At 45.1% G+C, this 20209-nt stretch overlaps 1 protein-coding gene across 1 annotated transcript in view; it reads right to left on the reverse strand.

The window, feature by feature from the left end:
* Positions 1 to 20209, reverse strand: part of LOC119774474 — a 45110-nt gene that overhangs the window by 2158 nt on the left and 22743 nt on the right. The window lies entirely within an intron of this gene.

Genomic DNA, 20209 nt, shown 5'->3' on the forward strand with positions numbered 1-20209 from the left:
TGATGCAGAGTTTTCCGTTAAAGGACATGTAGAAGCTGATTGGCTGCTGGAATGGAACATTTTTTTCTGAGGTTTTTTTGGCTGGCTTAGGTTCGTTATGTGAGTTTGGTTGGTGTTTAAGATGATGCAGCTTTGAGAAAAATAACACTGAGCTGAATGGATGAACTGATGAAGGTAATTATGGATCAGACCAAATACTTTATTTAATCGCCTTGATAAAAAACGTTTTAATTCAATTCAATTTAGTTTATTTCTATAGCACCAATTCACATCATGTCATCTCAAGATTCTTTGCAGAGACAATTCAACCAGATTATCTTGTCAGATTGGTTTAAAGTTTTCTATCTAAGGAAAACCAGTTGATTGCATCGACTCATTGACTCGAATGTAATCCCTCACAAGAAGCATGCTTGTAGCGACAGTGGTGAGGAAATATTCCCTTTTAACAGGAAGAAACCTCCAGCAGAATCAGGCTCAGTGTGAGTGGCCATCTGCCGAGGTAGACTGGGGTTCAAGGAGACACACAGTCCAGGAAACACACAGCCAGGCAGACGAGCTCCGAGCCAGCTCCCATGTCAGAGGATGAAGAGAGCTCATCCAGTTAGTCACAGTCAGAGAAACAGGACTACACTGAATAACAGGCCGATCTCCAACATCTATAGACAAAGGTGTTAATGGCAGCAGCGCAGCTGATATTTCTCTCCAGGATGGAGTCACAGCCAAACAGAAACAGACCAGATGAAGCTACTGTGAGAAAAAGCAGAAAGAGCAGAACGCTAGAGTTCCTTTGGATAAACTTTACATGCACAAGTGCACTCTCACAAACAACTACAGGTGCTTGGTTCCAGGTACTCAGAGATTCACTTTCATACAGAAAGCCCATATTCTTATCTTCAGGTAACACAGAGTACATGTCAGATTAAATAATACGACTTCAGCGATAGTATCTAGGTGTTACTTTATAGTATGTCTCATAACATGTCTGTTGGTTGTGTTGTTCTTTTTACATCTCTTAGCACATGCTGAAGCAGACTGAAAATGTTTTATCATTATCTCCCTTTTATCTCCTCTTTCTTTCATCTTTTCTCCTTTATTTTTCTGTTTTTCCTTTCATGTTCTACTTACATTGCAATGTCCATATAATCTGTAAAACTCCCCATTAGGTTATTAGTCCACACAGAAGAGGGATTTTTTAACGGCTTCTGCAGAAGGAGAGAGCTACATTCAGCTACATCTACTCTCTGACTGACTTCCTCTGCAAAGCCTTTTTATTAGCAGATCATAACACATGGGGTGGGTTACAAACTAGAGTGTTCTTCTGACAAGGCAATTGATCAGGTCATAGGACAAAATGCTCCTCTGATTGAATCACAGAATAGAGTGGTCTCCTGATAACTGTAATTAGCCTTGCACAAACATCAGCAATTTCTACCACCGTTGCATGACAGTTTGCAGTAAACAGAGTGAAGCATCTAATTTCTCCAATGTTCTATATGTATACACATTAACTTTATAATCATCATTGAACAAACCTAACATTTCCCTCCTGCTGTGCATATAAACATTAGCACATAGCACTTCTAAAAAGATTTTTACTACACATATCATAAATGCATTGCAGATAGGGAATTCGGTAATCAAAGATTAATATGCAAAACACAAAAATATGAAAAGGATTAAAATGTAAAAACTTAAGCAAAAATTTTAAATTTATTGAGAATGTAAAAAGCTTCAAAAACCTGTCCCTTGAGTAGGCAAAACTTCTCCAATAGAGGGAAAATTCCTACCCGATCCTTCCCTAGAAAGCGATCATTATCCCTGTAACAGATTACACAGTTGCCACACCATCAGTATCTTCACCAGCGTCTCGGCGGAGTTGAACATAAGTTACAGCTGAATACTGGATTAGAGTGGATCCTATCATTCTCTGAATCATTGACTGGAGACGTGGTATTAAGCAACAAATAAAAAGGAAAAATATAAGAACAATCCTACAAATGGTAAAGCTATCTTCATCAGCACCTGCCACCATGATCCCATCGTGAACCAACTTGTCCATGGTGCTGGACTTGCACCGGAGGTGTGAACAGTCTGTTTTGTTCAAACCTTTACCTGTGGTGGTTTTCAATGATAGAAAATCAAAAATCAGGACACCTTCAGTTGATCATCTGATTGCCCCAGGACGGGAGAAGAAGCGTTTATTTCAAAGATCAAATTGACATGCTGTCCTCAGTACACGTAACACAGCGCTGAACATTTCAACAGAACACATCTGGCTTTTTCTCAACTCCCATTCAAATCTGGGCGTTTATATAGTTTCAACATTGCACTGTGTGGATGTATGTGCACGACTGGACGCTCTGATAACATTTCCTGGAAGTTCTTGGCTCGTGACCGGATTGCGTGCGAGTGGGCCTAATGATTTTGTTTTTCAAGGCTTGTACTCGGCTTATCGCCTGCGAACACATGTTTCCTGCCATTGTTATTGCCAAAATGTGTACCTGGCTCCAAAACTGCTTGCTCTGTGTTCTCTATTATTGTGAGCTTAAGGTCACGATGACCTGAGGCAACACAATTCGCTTCTACATTCCCTCCTGTAGTTCATTGAAAATGAAGTACTAATGAGAATTTGCATAGTGATGGTAATATTACGCAGCTAAGTGCACTTACGTGTATGTGAATTTCAAATGAAACGGTATCTAAGTGTTACCGACGCAGCCCAGTATGGATGCAAGTTGAGAAAAACAAATTAAATGTCATGATTAATAACAAAACTAAAGTAAATAACAAAACAAAGTGAATATTACTGAACCTTCAAAGAAAGATCATCATTTTCCACATGGCCATGATTCGATTAGTATGGGATCGAAAACCCCTTTTTCGTCCTGTGGGCATCTTACTCTTTCACTTCAAACTCATGTAAGAGGAAACTATCCCATCGACCCATGCTTCCCCCAAACATCCATCCTTCCTCCGGGGTCGGCCGTAGCACAAATCGCATCCTGACCATGCTACTCATGATGATCTGTGAAACCAACACTGTTTGAACCATTCAACCCAATCTTGATATTACTTAATATGTGAAGGATAACTATTCAAAACATTTCAAATAACTCGAACTTAGTTATAGTGTATTGTAGTATATAACGCTAGGTAAATGAAAGAAAAAGAAAAATTAAGTAGGTCAGTCGGTCAGTAGTCTGAGTCCCCAGTCCTCTAAACAGCCGCCCATGTATATCTTACCATTTAAAATAATAAGACAGTAATACAGATTGTAATGCAGAATAATAAGGCATAATACAGAGTATAATGCAGGATAATGGAACGTTACATCATCAAGATTATTTTACTGAATACAAAATGTTTAATGCTGGTAATTTCTTCTTATCTGTGAAAAATCACAAATATAGTTCTTTCACTTCAGGGACTTGTCCCTGGCCTTCAAAGCATGAACACAGGAGCATGCGTTCACGCCTTCAGCATTCTTGCAGCGGCTGTTAGATGGTTCATAGTTGAGCAGTCCCTGGTCCCGGGTCGGTCGTCATCCATTTGTAAACCGTCATCGTTATCCATCTCCTCATAATAGGCAAGATGCAACACACAAGCAGAAAAAACACAATCAGTGTAATTGTCACAATTACCCCAGTCTTAACTGCAAATGTTCCCCATTCCCCTAAAATTTGCTCCAGGCTCTTTAAGGACAAACCACTATGGCCAGCATTTTGTTGCATTTCTATTTTTAGCTTGTTTAGTTTAGTCAATACAGTGTGAAAGGTTCCTGTTGGTGCAGTATTCAAAGGTATGTAAGTACAGCATTCGGTACCAATAAGATGACAAACTCCTCCCATTTTGGCCAAAATATAATCTAAAGCTTGTCTATTTTGAATTGCCATTCTACTGGTCTCATGTAATTGGTCACCTATTGCCATAAATCCTTCCACTGTGAAGTTAACCATTCTTTGTTGATTGTAGTAAACATAGTTTATACATTCAACGTTTTTATTAATTGCAACCCAAGGCACAATGGATTCTAGTCCTGCAATGACCTCATGTCGCGCTTTAAATTCATTTGGGATACCTCTAGGCTGTCCAATTAAATCCAAATAAACCTCTTCATTAAGTCCGTAATTCTGTATGCTTCTGCGAGATCTTGTTTTGTTACTCTCTAACCCAATTAAGTCTTTAACTCCTTCATACACTAGGGTAATGGGTACCTTCATTCTAACTAAGGCACAGAGTCCAACCCACTTAAGGGGTAAGGTGTTTACCAAAATATCTTCACCGCACATCCAGTAACTGTCTGCTACTGGGTATGTCTGATCTCCTAAGAAAAACAAAGTTGGGATCGTCATAGTTATGTTTTCACATTGTTGTTCCGCAAAGTCAAAATTTTCATACCATATGGGTTTTTCTACAAAAACAGGAGTTACATTTGCATGTTTAAACCATGACACCACCCATGTTGTATTGCATTTCACTGTAGTATTACCTACATTGATTCCTCCATTGTCTGCAAAACCTCCACTGGCGAAACATTCGTATTCTGCACTATAATCAATTTCATAATTAGTAGGTGGGGCACTTTGTGTGGTGCTGAGGTTAAATTCAGCACACAAAGACTCAAATCTGTGTCCCTCCCAGTTTTCCAAGTATTGATGAGAATTTCGTGAACCATACAATAGTCTACAACTTATCCCGCACATAGGTAATTTAAAGAATGACACAACATCACTTCCGGGAGTAAACTCACCTTTTTGACATTTACTTCTTTGCACCTCTGCACATTCTACAGAATTGTATTTTTCTGGAATAACAATTGGGGCTCCTCCAGGAGCACCGGAACAGATTAAACAATCATTTGCTGTTAATTCTTTAGCCGTATACCATAACCAATTATACCACGTGTTCTGAACTGCTCTTTGCCATAGAGCATCGCCTCTTGGTCTAAACCCATACCATCTAATGTCATGTAATCTATTCACAGATCTTGGGGTAGCACTATTTGTATGGCGTGCATTATAAAATGTATCAAGGTCTCCCTGATAATCGCGACAGCCCTGATTTTCAGAACAACCAAACTTGTTCGATCCCCCAACCTTTCTGGTTGTTTCTTCTTCTACAGGTGGCAGTGTCACAACTTTTAATGGTAATTGGTCATCTACATTATTCGGTTGGTTATCATTTTGGGATGTTTTGGCATCGCCTCCTTCCTGTTTGACATCATCTGCTGAGATGCGTGTTGATTGATGATCTACTTCTGTCTGCTTATCTATATTATCATTAGCATTCCTTCCTACCTTATTTGGGGAAGGCGTTGTTTTAAAGGTTGTAGTCGTCGCGCTAGTTGTGGTAGGTGTCTCTCGTGTGGGTGGAGGGTCATCTATTTTAGTGGGAATTCGGGGTGATGGGCCTTTATCATGCACTTCACTAGAAATCGGGAGCTGTTCTAAATTTGGAAGGTCTGCATTTATACGTCTTACTTGATCTCCATGTCCTGGTGTTGTCATAGAAATGTCGTCCTCTGGGGGAAGATTTGGAGAGCATGCATCGTCCTCTGGAAGAGTCTCATCTTCCGGGGTTGCCCATAGAAGACTGGACTCTATTCTCTCACCATCTGTTGATTCTACTCTTAACTCATATTCCCTCCCTATAAGGAAAGCTATTGCATCTGCTTCAACAAACACACCACAATTCGTCTTTCTAACCCCTAGGTTACAATTTATGCCTTTTTCATCCTGTATCTTTTCATCAGGGAATGCAAATGAACCACACATTTGGCGTCTGTTAACGCCAGGCAACAAGCTGAAAATTATGAAGTTTCTTTTTGATAGGTCATAGTCTGCATCTTTATCTGCAACCTTTATCCTTATTCTTCCTGCTGCCTTAGTTACTACACCGTCTAAATCAGTTATCCTTATGCGAGTTAGCTCACCTTCTCCTTGTACCTTTGCGTTTGTATTAGGGTTAGTCATTAACATGTTATAAGTATAAGTGTCGTCATATGCTAAACTAGGTTCAATTTTTACTACTATATCAAATCCAATGTCCGTTATATAAAACGTGATTTTACAAGGACCTCCATAGAAGTAAGGACCTACTGTCCTCACCTCTATGTCTCTTCCCTGTCGTCTTCCACACAATACTCTCGAGCCATGTTTAACTTCTGCTGCAAAAAGAGTGTTAGAGTCGAGGACAGCCTCAGTATCAACCATCCCAGCTTTCCATATCCATTTTAATTCTGCTTGTCTAATCATGCGTTTTTTATGGATAAGTATTGGACTGTTTGAGCCTTTGCTAAAACTAGTATGTTCTATTTTGGCTGGCAGAGATAGTGGCATGTGCTTGTCTGGATTGTCATTGCGTGTGTTGTACTTATCTAATTGTTTGGAGATGGATCCCTCCTGTGATGCTGTCATCACCCGTCGTCTGGCGAGATGCCTCTTGGTCTTTGGTCCTCTGTAGTCAGGTCTCAGGATCAGGGACTTCTTGTCGTTCAGTCGAGATTGGCTGGTTCCGTGGTGTCTGTTGCACCCTGCGACAGTCCATCTCTGTCTCCGCTGTCACCAGGTTCAGCATTTCTGCCAACACCCATAGTTGAACAAGTGTCAGTAACATCCTCATCGTCACCACCTGTTTGTTCACACACTTCACTTCTATCTTTCTTCACTTTGTCTTTCGTATGAACTTTAGTGCAGTGACTGAGGTGGTACCAAACGTTACTCCCCTCTATTTGTATTGCGGTTGGAGTTGCTCGCGTGACCACATGTGGACCGTCCCATCTCACGTCACTCCACTTGCGCCGGAACCGCTTAACAAAGACCTGGTCCCCTGGCTCCACTGGTTTTTTCACCACAGTCTCTGGAGTGGATTGTCTGGCCTTCTCCTGCAAATAGATAGCTCTATGGATGGCAGTTAGTTGTTCAACATAACTTTTCATCTCTGTTTGCATTTGTTCAAGAGCAGAGCCCTCAAACGGCAGCCTCCATTGAGGCACAGGCATTGGTCTGCCAGTAAGCATTTCATGCGGGGTTAAATGTGTAGTTCTATGAACTTGCATGCGGTAGCTCATAAGTGCTAGTGGCAAAGCATCAACCCAGTTAAGCTTAGTGGAAGCACAGATTTTCAATAATTTCGCTTTCAAAATCGCGTTAGCTCGTTCCACAATGCCTTGGCTTTGAGGGTGGTAAACCGCACCCAGTCGCTGCTTGATCTGCAACTTTTTCAACACACCTTTTAATGTTTTCTGTATAAAAGCCGGACCGTTGTCAGAACTTATTTCAGAGGGTATCCCAAACCTTGGAATCACCTCATTTGCCAAAAACTTGATTGCTGTCTCTGCTCCCATTGTTTTTGATGGAACAGCCTCAACCCAACGGCTGAATCGATCAATAATAACAAGCATGTATCTTTTACCATTGACCGATTTTATCATGTCAACATAGTCCATCACCAGGTGTTTAAAGGGTCCTTCTGGAACTGGTATGTGACCTGTTGGTGATTTAATGCCTTTTCGAACGTTATGTTGTGCACATATTTCACATTGGCTCAAAGTTTCGTCAACCAATGCTCGCATGTATGGGGACCAATAACCTAGTTCGTTCAACTTGTTCAACACCTTTCCTCTATCACAATGATCTGGTCCATGTGATTCTGAGATTAACACTGTCAAAAGTGCCACTGGTGCCACCAAATGGCCAGTCTGTGACCTCCACAAACCTTTGTCACTTTCTGTACAACCTCTTTTCGCCCAAAGAGCCCGTTCAGCTGGACTCGCTTCCTGTTGCATCAGAATTAAGTCTTCAGGTGTCACAAGAGGTTCTAAAGATGTGACTGTTGCTATAACAGCGGTCTGGCACCTGGATGCCTTCTTAGCGGCTTCGTCTGCTGCATTGTTTCCCTTCACTGTCAACTCACTGCCTCTCATATGCGCCTTACACTTCACTATTGCCAGTTTAGAAGGAAGCATCATTGCAGCGATCAGTTCTGTCAGTTGTGTTTTATGGTGTACTGGAGTACCGTCTGCTCTCCTGAAACCTCTCTGCTTCCACACAGCAGCGAACAGATAACAGACACCATGTGCATAAGCTGAATCTGTATAAATGTTTGCTACTTTTCCTTTTGCTAACTTACATGCTTCTGTCAGAGCTTTAAGCTCTGCCAACTGAGCTGAGCAAGGTTGCTCGCACATTTCAGCTTTAACTGTCACAAAATCATTACCTTTCTGTTCGACCACTGCAAATCCTGCATGGTTACCCAAGTGATCCCTGAAACAGGAACCATCAACAAAGTATGTAACTTCAGCATTCATTAGCGGGCTCGACTCCAAGTCTGGTCTTAGTCTGGTATACTTCATTGTTTCTGCTACACACTCATGAGGTTCTCCCTCAAATGGGAGAGGGATAGTGTTGGCAGGGTTTGTAGTGTGACATCTTTGGATGGTTATGTCTGGATATGTCAGAAGTGGCATATACTGTAAGCATCTTGCTTGTGTTATTACAAACTTACCATGGTTTATCAATTCAGCGATCTTGTGGTGTGTCAAGATCGTCACTGGATAACCCATAGTGATGGTGGCAGCTTTCTCATAAGCATGATAGACTGCTGCTAGTCCCTGATAACATGGTGGCCATCCTTGTGCCACATTGTCCAGTTTAGTGCTATAGTAGGCAATAGCCTGTTTTCGACGACCCTCACAGCTTTCCTGCATTAGTACTGCTGAAACATACATGTCTTGTCTGTTAGCCACATACAGGTAAAATGGTTTTTCATAGTCTGGCATTGCCAGTGTTGGTGCAGTCTGCATGTCTTGTTTCAGTGATTCAAAAGCTATTTTTGCTTCTGGTGTCCATTTCAGTAGAGATTTTAGTGACTGGGTCTCTGACTCCTTCATGAGTTCTCTAAGTGGCGCTGTTTTTTCCGCATAGCCATCTATCCAGTCTGCATTGAAACCTGTCATTCCCAGGAACGTCATCATTTCACCGACTGTTCTTGGGCATGGGGCTTTACTCACACCTTCCAGCTGAGAAGGCGAGATAGCAATACTGCCTTGCGAAATCTGTCTACCTAAGTACTCAACTTGCGGTTGACAGTATTGTAGTTTTGTTTGTGAAACCTTGTGCCCTCCTTCAGCCAATCGCTGAAGTACTTTTATGGAGTCTTGGTGACAGTCCTCCAATGTTGGTGCACATATTAATAAGTCGTCTACATACTGTAGAAGGGTGCTTTTTATTTCAAGTCCTTCTAAGTCTTGTTTTAGGATTTGGTTAAACACATGTGGACTATGTTTGAAACCTTGAGGTAAGCGCTTGTAACTGTATTGTTTTCCTCTGTAGGTAAATGCGAACAAAAACCTTGATTTCTTAGCCAACGGGATGCTAAAGAAGGCTGAGCACAGGTCAATTACAGTGAAAAATTTAGTTCGTGGTGGCACCGCGCTTAACAACGTGTGCGGGTTTGGGACATCTGCAGGTGTATCTGTCACTATTTGGTTGATGGAGCGCAGGTCATGAACAAGACGGTATCTTGATTTATCTGCTTTTAGGACTGGAAAGATTGGAGTATTACACTGACTTGTTGTTTCCATCAGCACTCCAGCTTTTAACAGCCCTTCAATGGTTTTGCTGATGCCTTCCTCCGCCTCTGCTTTTAATGGGTACTGTGGACGGAATGGAAGAGTCACATTAGGTTTTAGTTCAACCTCAACTGGAGTGGCAGATTTTACAAGTCCCACATCCGTGTCATGCTTGGACCACAGATGATCTGGTATTTTTGTTAACATTTCATTTAACATTGAGTCTTCCACTAAAGGTTTGTCTTTTGTTTTTGATTGGTGGTTCTGTTCGACAGGCACTGTTATTACCTGTGGTTTTGCTGTCATCGTTTTGTCGCAAAGGATCTTTATCATTGAGGCATCATTCGTTTGAAATATTAGCGGGTTTTCTATCTCTTCCCATTTTGCCTCTGATGCGTTTTTCATCATAGGTCCCAGATCTTTTGCATGACCATTTTTATTCACAAACAGTGTGATGTGTGGTGCAGAATCTGGTACCTGGTACCATTCTGAGATGAAGTCATTTGGTGCAACATTTAACGCTGCACCTTGTTTGCCAATAACAATGTATTGTGTCACAAGGTCCACCATTTTGCCTTGTGTGTCTTTGTCCCATTGTTCTTCAAACTGTGTACTTTTAGAAATACCATAGAACATTGTACAGTGATACTCCAATGCAGGTGGTTTTGCTTCTGGAATTTGTGCTTGAATGTATGTTCCCCATGTGGAGATCACATCCCCAACGGCTCCGCCAATGTCCCCAAGCCAATATACTTTAGCTTCAGGTGTTTGCATGTACATTTGGAGGTTCAGTCCGGTTCTATCAATATAAACACCTTTAGGGGAACACCAGATTCTTATTTTTAGTTTACATAATGCATCTCTTCCCAGCAGGCTAATTGGTGTATTTTCTGAAACTAAGATCGGTATTTTGATTTCATTTTCGTTGGCTTTTAGCCGGACAGGCGCTGTCATTTGTAGAAGTTGTATTTTTCCCGAGAACCCTACTGTTGAAACGAATTTATTAGACATGGGGAGATGAGTGGCATAATGTGGACGTACACAAGTATACGATGCTCCTGTATCGATCAGCATCGGCGTTTGTTTGTTTTCAATTTCAATTTGCATTATTGGTTAAATTTCACTGCCCGTGCTTACAACTGGGCATTCAGTTTCCCCAAGTCTCGGGTTCTCTGGGCACCCCTAAAATCCCCAATTTGGTATGTTTGATGGACCTCTGCTGGAGCCCCGCCGGAACCCACCGCGTGATCGTCTTTGATAAGAATCGTCTCTTTTTGGGCATTGATCAGCGATGTGTCCAGGTTCATTACATGTCCAGCACAGTCCAGGTGGTCTGGCATCATAGTTCCGACCCCTGTTTGACCAACCATGTCCTCTTTGCTGACGACCTCTGTTCCCATAGGGACGTGAGTTCCATGTTTGAGGGTAAACGTTCACTATTGGCTGTGGGGGCTGAGCAGGTGCTTGTGGGTTTATTTGATTAGTTTCTGTCTGGGGCTGCGGGGCGGGTGGGGGCCTGGGGTGGCTATGACCGGCGCGTGGTGGGGGGCCGGGGCGGCGGAGCTGCTCTGGCCGCGTGTCGGGGCCTGGTGCGGGCTGCGGCGGGGGGTGGCGGACGTGGCTGGGCTGGTTTGGCATCGTCCGGTGGGGGGGGCGGCGCGGTTCGCTCCGCTCTGGCTTTGTGCTGCCCCTCGGGCTGCTGGAGGGGGTGGTTGCGCCGGCTGCGGTCTGCTCTTCTTGCGGTTTTGCGCCGGGCGGCTTTTCTGCTCTCGGGCTGATTCTGTGCGCGGTGTGTTTCATTGCGCGCTGTTGGCATCGGTCTTGGTGGGGTGGGGCTGCGCTTTTGGCCGGGGGGGCGTTTTGGGGGGGGTCCCGCGGCGCTCGTGGCCGGTTCGCGGCGGATGCGCATGGGCCCCGGCCGGGGGCGGGGCCGCCTTAGTGTTTTCCTGGGTGGTGCGGTCGCGGTGGGTGTTGCGGCCGGTCGCCGGGGCTTGGTGCGGTTGGGCGGGGCGTGTTTCGGTGCTCTGTGGGGCTGGGGCGTTTCGGTCGGCGCCGTGGGGGGGCTGGTGTTCGGCGCCCAGCCCTACTTTGGGGTGGCCGGCTGCCGGCGGGGCCCGCGGACTCGTCCCCGCGGCTCCCCGGGGCGCCGGCATGGCGGTGGCTGGGGGGCTTCCTCGTGGCTGTCTCTCCTCCTGCCTTGGTGGGGTCTGGTTTCCGGGGCTGGCCCCGCCTTGGTGCCTTCGCTTCTGGGGTCCCCTTGGGCGCCTGGGGCTTTGGGTCTCCCGGCGCTGGACTCAGTGCTCTGGGGGGTGTGCCTCTCCGGCTCTCCACAACCACTATTGAGCATTTTTTTCTATGGATAAACTTTACATGCACAAGTTCACCCTCACAAACAACTACAGGTGCTAGGCTTCAGGTACTTAGAGATTCACTTCCAAACAGAAACCCCACATTCATATCTTCAGGTAACACAGAGTACATGTCAGACTTAATAATATTACTTTAGTGATAGTTTCAAGGTGTTTGCTTTATTGTATATCTCTTCGTCTTCGTCTTCAAATCTTGAAAACCAAGTCCAGTGGATATTTTTTGAATTTTTACGGAATTGTATATCTCGTACCATGTTTTTTGGTTGTGCTGTTCTTTTTTCTTTTTTTTCTCCATCTCATTACAGGTGTTGAAGCAGACTGAAAATGTTTTGTCATTGTCTCCTTCCTATCTCCTCTTTCTTTCATCTTTTGTCCTGTTTTTTTCTTTTTCTTTTTCCTTCTTCTTCTTCTGTTTTTCTGCTCTACTTACATTGCAGTGTCCATATGAACTGTAAAACTCCCTGCATAATTATAATAAAGCAATTTATATACATGAAACAAGTGGAGCGGTATGGCAATTGCGATACCGCTACACTTGTGAAAGTAAAATCTGTTGGGCTCCTTTTGGCATCAAGACAATTATTCTTATTGCCACCTTGCCAGACAGGACACTGTAAAAAAAATAAAATAAAAAAAAAGATTAGTGTCTGTCTGGGGGCGGCCACCTGGCGGTGCGGTAACTTCCTCATTTGGCATCATTGATGCCTGTGTTTTCGCTTTGGCTTTTTCTTGGAGCTCTCCCAATTGTAATTGTGCCAGCTTCCTCTGGACCGCCTTTTCCTGGTCCTTAGCCTTCTGCTCATCCTTTCTGTATTTTTCCACAGCATGCACTACATGATCTCGGAACTCTCTGTGTGGCATTGATGTTAGTCCCACTACATCCTCGAGTCTGCTACGCACTGGTGGTGGCATAGCTTCAACAATGGCATTGCGAAACAGGGTGGTGAGCACTGGACTGTTCTCAATTTCTTCCTCAGTCTCTTGTTTCCACCTCTTTAATTGCCTTGCAACATATGTAGCAGGGTTCTCTGCTTCATCAAGCGTCTCTCCTTTGAGAGCCTTTGGGTCAACTTTAGTTGGGTATTCTGCTCTTAGAGCTGTCCACAGAGCAGTTCGAAAAGCGTTAAATTCAATGCCATCGGCTCTGTGACTCAGCATCCAAGCGTAGCTGTGTTTCAAAATGTTTTCCATAGCTGGTACACCAAGGCTGTGAGCCCAAACGGCTTTAATGTCTCCAAGTGCAAGCAATTTTCCTGTTGTTTCTTCCTCAAATGTTTTTATCCATTTGCTTGCACCTTCATTAATGTCAGGCAATCTGCTGACGAGCCCAACGAGGTCACCAGAAGCCCATGGAACATAGTGGGCAACTTGGCCTTTAATTAAAATTGGTGCCATCATGCCTGCTTGAAATCTATCAGGTCGTTTAATGTGAGGCCTCAGTCTCATTTCTATGCCTCCTGCGTCTGCCATAGGCACGGGCCATCGTCTTATTGGCCTTGGAGGATCCGCTGGAGCTGTGGCCCCCCCATGGGTGGAGTTAATTGGTTCTGCTGCCTGCATATTAGTGGTTTGTTTTTCAATCTCTTTTTCCATTTCCTCAATTAGTGAATAGTCCTCCTCTCTTTCATCACCTTGTTCAAAATCATAAAAATCTATCCAATATGTATCTCCTTTTGTTTTCCCATCATGTTCTGCATAACAGTTTATGATTTTGGTAGCTCCTTCTGGTCTTGCACTACCCCTGTGCACGGTTTGGGAAGCTTTTTGACCTGCAGGCTTATCCTTCCTACTGGTGCTGCAGAATTTTGGTTGCATATCTGCTAATGTAATTGGAGAAACTCTACTCCTCTGACCTGCTGCCTGCTGAGCAGCATCGGTCATTATCTGACTTCCTCCTCTGGAGTTATTTTGGACAACATCAGCCTGTGGCTGACACCCTCCTGTGTCACGACCAGAATGATTTTGAGCATTAGTGTGCTCTTTAACGTCGCACACTCCAGTAGCACGTGGTAAGTTTTGAAAAGAATCGTCTTGTTCAGCAACTGCGTCTCTTTGGCTGCAATCATCATTTCTGTATCCAAAGTCACCTACTATATTTAGCGTCCCTGTCAGCGATGGATATATGCCAGAATATTTCAGCTCGTCGCCTTTTTGTCCTCTGATTGCTTGTTTATTTCCATGAGTTGTTTCTTTAAGTTACTCCTGTATTGTTTTCCCTCATCTCTGAAGAAATCTAAGATCTTTAGCTCAAGCTCTCGTTTTTCTCGTCTTTTCTTTGATTTATCTTTTGCCTTGTAGTCTGAGATCCTTATTTCCATTTCATCACACAGATGTGGATCAAAGCTACCGTTTTCTGGCCAGGGTTGTGAGAGATGTTTGGTACGATTGTGCCACTTCTGAGAAACTTTTGGAATTTGTGCGACATATTCTGGATGCTTCAGTCCAATAATCACTGTCGGCAGATTAGACATTTTGTTTTATTTTATTTATTTATTTATCGTTCTATTTTACTTCTAAAGGGTTTAAAGGTTATAAAGTTGTAAGTGTTTAGTTATATCAATAGCCTTTTGTTGTATAAATGCTAGGTTAGACTGTCTTGCAGTACTTTAGTGTTGCTGCACGAGCCCTTTAATGTTCTAACTTAAACCTGTATTATAGATAAGGCCTTTAGGAATATGTAGTTATATACTAATTTTTAAAGTTCACACTTAAAATAGGGTTCAGAGAAAATGAAACAACCACTCAGACACCAAGCCAGCAATGAAAGCTTGCAATTGAAATCAGAAAAAACAATAAATCTTTGTCTACAATTTAAGTTCACACAATGGAGCTCTATGTTCAAACGTTATTTACCACACACAATATCTTCATAAGGTTAAAAAAAAGGAAAAGCGAACCAAGCTTCTGTATTTGAGAAAGGAGGGGTTGTGAGTCGGAGCACAAGTGGGAGGGGGAGAGAGATGGTAACCTGAAACTTAGAGGTGGGAGGTAGGTAAAAGAGGAGTGGTGAGGGAGGGGAGGAGAAAGAGAGAGAGAGAGATTGGGAGAAGAAAGGGAGGAGAAAAGGTGGGTAAGGTGAGAGCGGGAGAGAGAGAGTGGGAGGAGAAAGGGAGGAGAGGGCGAGAGAGAGAGAGAGTGGGAGGAGAAAGAGAGGAGAAAGGTAGGAGAAAGGAGTGGGTAACTGGTAAAAAGAAGAAAAACGTATAATTCTTTGCCGTAACTTAAAACAACCAACTTTGTATATCCGCACCGTATGTAACAATTCGCTTTTATGATATTTGACAACTTTTCAACCCAGAATATCTAAACATATGGTAGTTAAGGCTTTCGTTGGAACGAGCAAACGGACACTTTTTCATAGCAGTCAGGCACATGCAGATTTAGAAAATGTGACGCAGCAAGCAATAAAAGGTGAAGCAGACGTCTTTTGCAAATTTAACAGTGATCACTTTCTTTCTTAGTTTAATCTTAAATGTTTTTTGTTTTTTATTTATCCAATTCTTTTCTCTGTTAACTTTATCTCTTTATTTTTTAGACTCTTGAATACCAACCTTATTGCCTCGGGACACTGTTTTTCAGCCGAATTAAATTACAGTGAGTGGTTAAGCAGATCCGATTACAGATCTGAATGAGGTCTTAAATTTAAACAGATGTTGTCATTATACGTGGTTGGTTGCTAGCCCAAGGATGCAGAACTCCACAGACACAGAGGCAGGATTAAAGTCCAATTTTTATTTGGATGAGCACAGGGTTCTGCCCTGGAAGGCAGGTGAGACAGAGTACAGGTTAAACTCAGGGATAAATTAACAAACTGAAACTCACTGGTTTGCTGGTTCAGGCAGGCAGAGTAGCACAGGTAACGGACATGGCAAGGCGTGGCAAAACGTGGTAAACATGGCAAGGAACAAAGACTAGGGAACCCATGGCTAGGCTTGGAAACGATCCGGCTACGAGTGAAGCTGTCACACAGCTTATATAGTGGGAGGTTAATCAGCAGAGCTGATTGGAATCAGCTGAGTGCTGAGAACCAGCTCCCAGGAGAGGATCCATGGCGCCCTCTGGTGGGCAAACCTCTGGATCCCAACAGAAACAGAAGCCCACAGGAAGGGATACAAACAGAAACAGAAGCTACAGAATGGGATCCACACCGCCCTCTGGAGGGCAAACCTTGGATCCCGACAGTACCCCCCCTCAAGGGCGGATACCAGACGCCCAAAAACAAAAAAACAGAAACCAAAACAACCCACCTAGGGCGAACAGAGGGGGAAACAGGCACGGGGGGCCAGGCACAAAAAACAGATCAGGAACCAGAACTCAAAACAACCCACCTAGGGTGGGCGAGGACAGAGAAAGTCTCAGTTGACCGGCCGAGGGGCCGGTAGCAGGGCTAAATCTCAGGTGGCCGGCCGTGGGGCCGGCAGCAGGATTGAGTCTCGGGTGGCCGGCCGTGTGACCGGCAGCAGGACAAGGCAGAATCTCAGGTGGCCGGCCGTGTGACCGGCAGCAGGACAGAGTCTCAGGTGGCCGGCCGTGTGACCGGCAGCAGGACAGAGTCTCAGGTGGCCAGCCGTGTGACCAGCAGCAGGACAAGGCAGAATCTCAGGTGGCCGGCCGTGTGACCGGCAGCAGGACAGAGTCTCAGGTGGCCGGCCGTGTGACCGGCAGCAGGACAGAGTCTCAGGTGGACGGCGTCTCAGAAGCTGCAGGGGCCTAGGAGGAGGACACCGTTTCTGCTTCAGCAGGAAGCACCGAGGAAGAAGCCATCTCTGCTGCTGCAGGAAGCTCCGAGGAGGACGCCGTTTCTGCTGCTGCAGGAAGCTCCGAGGAGGACGCCGTCTATGCTGCTGCAGGAAGCTCCGAGGAGGATGCCGTCTATGCTGCTGCAGGAAGCTCTGAGGAGGACGCCGTCTCAGCTGCTGCGGGGAGCGTTGAGGTGAACGCCGACTCAGCTGCTGCGGGAAGCGTCGAGGAGGACGCCGTCTCAGCTTCAGCGACACAGCAACAGGCTCGGCAGCAACCGACGACTGTGGCTCAGGGGAAGGCTCAGAGGAAAGCGTCGACTGCAGCCCAGGAGGAGGCTCAGAGGAAGCCGCCGACTGCAGCTCCACCCCAGGAGCAGGGGAGACCACCGATCGCGGCTCCACAGGAACACAGGTGGCTGCAGATTGCGGCTCCGGATCAGGAACAGAAGAGGCCGCCCATTGCGGCTTCACTTCAGGAACAGGGGAGCCCGCTAGTTGCGGCTCCCGGTCAGGAACAGAAGAGGCCGCCCCTTGCGGCTTCACATCAGGAACAGGGGAGCCCGCTGGTTGCGGCTCCCGGTCAGGAACAGAGGAAGCCGCCCATTGCGGCTCCAGATCAGGAGCTGGGGAAACCACTGACTGTGGTTCCGGAGGAGGCGGCGAACAGCGCATAGAACGCCAAAGGGTCTCCAGATTACTCATATACTCCCGATTCCAGCGATCCCGCTCCTCATCACGTTGGCGACACCACATTTCCCATTGGCGATCCAACTCCTCTTTACGTCGGCGCCGCTCCATCTCCCGTTTCCGGATCACCTCCTCCCACCGGACTGATGCTGGCGGAGGAATCCGAACAGGCTTAGGGGTCTCTAGACGGCTCGGGGCTAACTCAGGGGCTAACTCAGGGGCAAAGGCAGCCACCAGCTCATCATAGTGACGACGAAGCGCCTCCCACCCGGGAGGTAGCGGACGGCGCTGAGCGGGCCTCACCAGGTGAGCGTGCTGGGAGTCTGCTGGGCTAGTCTGTTGGCCGGATCGTTCTGTCATGATACGTGGTTGGTTGCTAGCCCAAGGATGCAGAACTCCACAGACACAGAGGCAGGATTAAAGTCCAATTTTTATTTGGATGAGCACAGGGTTCTGCCCTGGAAGGCAGGTGAGACAGAGTACAGGTTAAACTCAGGGATAAATTAACAAACTGAAACTCACTGGTTTGCTGGTTCAGGCAGGCAGAGTAGCACAGGTAACGGACATGGCAAGGCGTGGCAAAACGTGGTAAACATGGCAAGGAACAAAGACTAGGGAACCCATGGCTAGGCTTGGAAACGATCCGGCTATGAGTGAAGCTGTCACACAGCTTATATAGTGGGAGGTTAATCAGCAGAGCTGATTGGAATCAGCTGAGTGCTGAGAACCAGCTCCCAGGATAGGATCCATGGCGCCCTCTGGTGGGCAAACCTCTGGATCCCAACAGAAACAGAAGCCCACAGGAAGGGATACAAACAGAAACAGAAGCTACAGAATGGGATCCACACCGCCCTCTGGAGGGCAAACCTTGGATCCCGACAGATGTTTTAGTGCGCACTTAGATTTCTTATCACCACACACTCTTGCAAACAGCACCAGTCATATAATCACACATTCACCTCAGAGCTCTTAGACATTCATACCATTACATGCCATGGCAATTAATCGGTTGTGCACAGAATTCTTTAACTTCATAGACCCAAGCAGCCAATTTAAACTAATTTGCATGCACTTTCCAACTCTTTTATCAACATTTCGGTCTGACAACATCAACGCAGAGCCAAGCTGCCCTGCTATTTCTTTCTCCGGAGATAAGCAACTTCAACAACTGAGATCTCAATATAGTCCCTCTGGACTCAAGGCCTATTCTCAATGACAACAACAGCCTTTCAGGCTTCAGTCGAACTGCAACTCGGCGACATGTTCTAGGAAATAGAATTCCTCACTAGAATGAGATATACATATTAGTTGCATCATTCATAATGATACATCACTTATAATCCGTGACCGCCAGTTTCCACCAATTTCTATAAAGTTATGGTGCAATCTCGCTTCAGCAGATTACTTTAATCATCCAAAAACAAAAATCCGAGTCAGTTCTCGACAGCTACTATTTATCTCAAGATGCCAATTTATGCTGCAGCAAACATCCAGTGGCAAACAGACAATCGCCTGATACTGTTAGATGTGCGGGTAGCTTCCAAACAGCTTAAGTGATCTGCTTTATATCAGTCATTAAAATAGGAGCAACGGATTTAGGATTTAACTCACCGTTCTCCTAATGACTTCAGATGGGGCCCCACAGGTCACTCCGGCCAGCTGGAAGCCCCCCGCACGTTGATGGTCTCCGGGTCCTTTCTCAGCTCGGCCAATGCATCAAAATGTGGTGGTTTTCAATGATAGAAAATCAAAAATCAGGACACCTTCAGTTGATCATCTGATTGCCCCAGGACGGGAGAAGAAGCGTTTATTTCAAAGATCAAATTGACATGCTGTCCTCAGTACACGTAACACAGCGCTGAACATTTCAACAGAACACATCTGGCTTTTTCTCAACTCCCATTCAAATCTGGGCGTTTATATAGTTTCAACATTGCACTGTGTGGATGTATGTGCACGACTGGACGCTCTGATAACATTTCCTGGAAGTTCTTGGCTCGTGACCGGATTGCGTGCGAGTGGGCCTAATGATTTTGTTTTTCAAGGCTTGTACTCGGCTTATCGCCTGCGAACACATGTTTCCTGCCATTGTTATTGCCAAAATGTGTACCTGGCTCCAAAACTGCTTGCTCTGTGTTCTCTATTATTGTGAGCTTAAGGTCACGATGACCTGAGGCAACACAATTCGCTTCTACATACCAATGCGCTTGGAATGCTGCCACCACATCTTGGACTGTAGGGATGACTTACTGTGGATCCATCAAAAACCATTCTGGTTTTCCTTTGTTTCTGGCGGTCAATTTGAGTCCTTAAGAGCACCAGTCCAATGGTCACCATCAGGCAGCAGAGCCACTTTAGTTTTCCCATCTTCACCAGTCCCTCCAAGGAAGCACCCACTAACCAGGACGCTAAGCGATTGGGTTAGGTTGGTTTCTTCACCAGCGTTGAGACGAAAGGCTCTAAATTGCTTAACCCCTTTGTAGCTGGGCTTCACCACAAATCCCTACCTTAGTTGTGGGGTCCCTGTGAAGATAACTGGGCTTCCTGTTGGGGAAAGTCTTTAATCAGCACTCGGTCTCCAGGCTTCAGGCCTTCCTGTGGGGAAACAAAAGGAGCTCTGGGCAGATTACATGTTCTTCGCAACATGTCAGACATGCTCTGCAAAAATTTTTAAAGTAGTTATTTAATCCTGCAGTTGGATTAAATATTTGTTGTACTATACTCAATATCCCTCCTCTGGAGACATGATAAACTCATGGTTCAAAATAGCTGCTGCTTTCAATCAGAATCAGAATCAGAAATACTTTAATAATCCCAGAGGGAAATTACTTTTGTTACAC

The sequence above is a fragment of the Cyprinodon tularosa genome, unplaced genomic scaffold (assembly GCF_016077235.1).
Source record: "Cyprinodon tularosa strain WSP-4 unplaced genomic scaffold, ASM1607723v1 ctg813, whole genome shotgun sequence".
NCBI lineage: Eukaryota > Metazoa > Chordata > Actinopteri > Cyprinodontiformes > Cyprinodontidae > Cyprinodon > Cyprinodon tularosa.